The 4,216-nt window shown below is 56.2% G+C and overlaps 1 protein-coding gene across 3 annotated transcripts in view; it reads right to left on the bottom strand.

Moving 5' to 3' along the window:
* LOC113207507 (gastrula zinc finger protein XlCGF8.2DB-like) overlaps positions 1–4,216 on the bottom strand; it is an 80,432-nt gene extending 76,216 nt beyond the window's left edge. For all 3 annotated transcript variants that reach the window (XR_008010934.1, XR_008010933.1, XM_052265569.1), the window contains exon 1: positions 4,041–4,216. The gene's annotated coding sequence lies outside the window, so the exon portion shown is untranslated. The remainder of the gene's footprint in view (positions 1–4,040) is intronic.

Genomic DNA, 4,216 nt, shown 5'->3' with positions numbered 1-4,216 from the left:
GGCGGGGGATAACTCTGGAGGTAAGAGATTGGGGTGAAGTAAACAGGAGGTTATACAAGCAGGGCGCCTTTACTCGGTCCATCCATCCATACGCATCCGGGACAGAAGTCTGATTGAACCGGTGGCGGAAGAGTAAAGGGGTGGTGGAGATAAAGAGAGAGAGAGAAAGAGAGTGAGAGGGGAGGGGGGGAGGAGCGACTCAAAAGAACAGCCGCCTCAAAAGCCGCGCTCCTTTCCCTAAGTTGATCTGCATGCTGGATATGGGTGGGAGGTGCGGCCCTGCCCTCACATGAAAGCGAGCCCCTCCAGAAGCCCGCCGAGCGCCGCTGCGGCCTGCGCGGCCCGACCACGGCGGCGCCGAGTCGAGCCTTGGAGAGCACGAGACCCCTATGGAGTTACACCCTCGAGAGGCTTCGCTCAATTTGCCCGCTCATTTCATCAGCGACGAAGGTTAAAAAGGAGAGGGAAAAAAAGAAGCCACGATTCGGTGAAAACATTTCGAAGCTCGTACGACCAACGACGAGGCTTGGAATTCTCGCAACACACCACCTGCTATTTTCCAACCCTTCTTGATGCAGATTCGTTTCGTGGAGCGACCAGCGCCTCAATCCTTTCCGCTTCATTCTCCACAACAAATCCCCGCCCTGCAATACAATATACATTCGCTTAAGTCTAGACGCGGCCAACACGGGCTTTCAGGGAATTCATTTGAGCGAGGGTGGCGGCCTGCGGGGCCTCCGGCAGAGCCAGGGCCGGGCAGGGGCAGGGCCGGGCAGGGGCAGGGCCGGGCCCCCCGGGCCGGGACGTCCGAGGGAGAAGGGTCGAGTCGCGATTAAAAGCCTGATTAATGATTAACTTGAGAGATGGGGCAGATTTTTGCACGGCTTTCTTGGGCACTTAAGTCGCCCGTGTTTTTCGACATCCCCTGCTGCTCCACGGTACTTTTTTTATCATACTTCTTTGGGGAGGAGAAAAGGGTTGAAGCGACGCCGAAATAAAGAATGAGGGTAATCCCACGTTGCGGCAAAGCTGCCGCGTCGACTCGCCGAAAATCGTTATTCCAATTTCCATTTGCCTGGATCATCTTACAAGATGCCGACGAAGAAGGCACGGTGTGCGGAAAGTGCGACCGGACCACATAGCGAGGCACTCTCAGAAACACTCGTGGGCGAGGCAAGAACGCCCCAAACGCAACCCACGACGACGCAGCGCGCGTCGCCGGGGCAGAAAAAAAAGAAAAGGGGACCATGAAAATCGGACAGCAAAACATAAAATTCGCGCGTGTTGTTGGTGTGGGTGGCTTTACTGCCCGAGCGCCATATTATTAAACGGGGACACTCTAAATTTGCCTCCCCTCCCTGCAAGCCTTCGGCCCGGGCCGGCGGCGCCCCGCCCCGCCCCGCCCCGCACGCGGGCTACCGCCCGACCCTCCGGGCTCTGGTCTCAACCCGGATTCCAGCTCATATCCAAAGACCGGATAGAAAGGGGCGAGGGAAAGGAGGCAGCGGAGAAGTGAGGGGCGGGGAAGGGGAAGGGAAAGGGGGGAAAGGGGAGAAAGGGAGAGGAGGGGGTGTCGTCCGTCCTGATGGTGACCCAAGTCCTGGAATTCGAATTGAGCCTGTCGAATTTGTGTGCGCGCTACAGGGTCCGCCAAGCCGGCGAAGCGCCCGGGTCATGGGGTCCCAGATACCGCCGGCGTGGGCCCGCGTTTTTATTGCGGCCTTCCTAATTGAACCACAAGGCTTTAGAGCGCCCCATGACCTAGAGGAAGGGGCGCTGGCGGCTGGCGAACCCGCGGCGGGGGGAGAGAGGCGACGGGAGAGGGGCGGGGGAGAGGCGGGGGCGGCCGGGGGTGAACGCGAGGGGGCAATAGTAACCGCACGCGTAGCTTGGGCTTTTGTTCCGGGAAGAACGAAATAAAGGGACCTCTGGACTGCAAAGCGAAGCGGCACACAGAGAAAAGGGGGAGGAGGGGGTGAGAGGCGGAGGAAGGGAGCGGGGAGGAGACCAACCCGACGGCAGTTAGCGCGAAATAGTTGGCGCGCAATTACGATAAAAGCTCGGAATAAAACAGGGAATCCTTCGCAAAGGCGCGAAAGGACCCTTTTTCGCCAGCGCTGCCCCTCGCGGGCCCGGGGCGGGGAGCACCGCAGGAGGAGGACGACCGACGTCGCGCGCCGCGACACGGCTGCCCTTTAACTTCAACCCGACCCCGGCGCCCCGCCACTCCGAGAGGCGCTCTCGGTGCAAGTTTGGGATGAAAGGCAATTTGTTTGGGGGTATTTCTAGTTAGGCGGCTCCAGCGGACGGGGACTGGACTGCCCTGTCCGTCCTGCCCTACATGGTGGAGCCCCTCGCTCCCCTTGCTACTAATCGCTCCTCCTCGACAATCTCTTACCGGACCATGGGGAGACGGGAGGGGGGGGGGGGGGGGGGGGCAGGGCCGCGGGCGGAGCTCGCCCGTCCACGAGGACAAAGTTTCCTCCGAAAGCTAATTCTTGTCGAGGCATTGACAACTTTTCCCCCGACTGCTCCGAATGAATGTCGGTGTGCGGCCAGAGGGGCCCGCGGCCGTCACCAGGACCCCGTCAACCACCGCCATCTCTGACCAAACCTTCGCCAATGAGGTTGCCGTCAATGACACTCCAGTGACAGTGGCCTTAGCTGCGACAAGGGCAGGGCGCGCTGGGGGGGGGGGCAGTGGGAGGAGAGGGCAATTTGATTCGGCTGGATAACCATGACTTGAATACCTGTACCACCGCGCGACAGGGACTGCGACACCGCAACGCGCGGGTCTGGCCACCCGCTCCCTCCCGTTAGGCGCCGTGGAGCTCCTGGGTAGGCCAACCCGCGACACTGCGGTGTTCGTAGCCCCCGACACGCCCGCGGCACAGGCACAAGACGACAAGCAAGACGACTTCAGCCGGCGTTATGAGAACCCACCGCCCACCGCCCCTCCCTCCCCTCTCTCCCCGTCGGCCGGAATCAAAAGTGGCGAAGTGGCTGATGCAAGTCTTACGACATCATTACGGGGCCCTCTCCTCAGGGCGGGTAATCTATTCTTAAAACAGGCCCCGGCTTTTTTTTGTTTCCACCCCGCGCCGGTGGGACCTCGGTACTGTGGGGTGCGTTTTTTATGACGACACGAGCCATGGAGCGCTGCTGCAAGGTGAGGTGCGCGCATACTACCTCTCCGTCAGAGCGAGAGAGACAACGAGGACCTGGCCGGGCGCCCTGCGCTGCTGACTAGTGGGCCTGAAAATTGCTGCAACGCCTAAGATGTCAACATTGAAAACATTCCGATATATTGGCAAGCAGGGAGGAGGAAGGACCATCAACGACATTGACAGTGAAGATAAACCGTGCAGAGTCGGCTGGATTTGGGGGGGGGGGGGGGGTCATTCCCCACGCAAACAATATTATCACATTAAAATGTGAGAAACTGATAAAAAATTTGAAATAAGTTCTCTGAACTCTGCATTTGTTTATTTCATCCTGTCCACTACAGTACCAAGAACAAGTGATACGAGGCAAACGCGTGCCACCATGACTCAATGGCCCATGTTGTTATCAACAGACAACGGCATTGCTCCCAGGAACCAGCATGTGAGTTTGAATGGATACAGCAGTGATAAGAAAACTGCATACGAATCTTGCATTATTCTTGACCTGCTCAAGAATTTCTGATAATTACCAGTCCAACACGATTCACTTATCTTCAAATGCAGAGGCTTTACCGATGCAGAATGTTGACAGCAATGCACTCTACAACAATACGTGAGCCTACTAAGTGACATTTTGAAAACCAGAGGTAATATCACGATGGTTAAGATTAATGAATGATGAGTTCAGTCAGACATCAATTAAGTATGACTGGTTTGACTCCATCAAGAACAACCTGGCTATGATAGAGCAATCGAAGATAGAATTGGGCTAAAAAGGCTGTCACCTGATACAAATAAACGAATGCGTTTGTATAACTGAGATAATGAACGCGAATTCACACTTTGTTCCTCTCGTGAAGAACAGCCAGTACTTACGCTCACTGCAGCGTTGCTGTTGAGGTTAGAACACCACAAACTACACCAAATGACTTGCACAAACGCCACTGAAACGGGAGCATAAAATTGATTCCCCACTGTTCACAAGCACTGCTTTTAAATTCAAACTATCAAAAGTAATCAAAACAAATATGTATAAACGCACACAGAACGTT

The sequence above is a fragment of the Frankliniella occidentalis genome, unplaced genomic scaffold (assembly GCF_000697945.3).
Source record: "Frankliniella occidentalis isolate FOCC.00 unplaced genomic scaffold, Focc_3.1 Scaffold28, whole genome shotgun sequence".
In the NCBI taxonomy this organism is placed as follows: Eukaryota; Metazoa; Arthropoda; class Insecta; order Thysanoptera; family Thripidae; genus Frankliniella; species Frankliniella occidentalis.
Note: the sequence above shows the minus strand (reverse complement) of the source record. Positions and strands in the feature narration are given on the sequence as shown.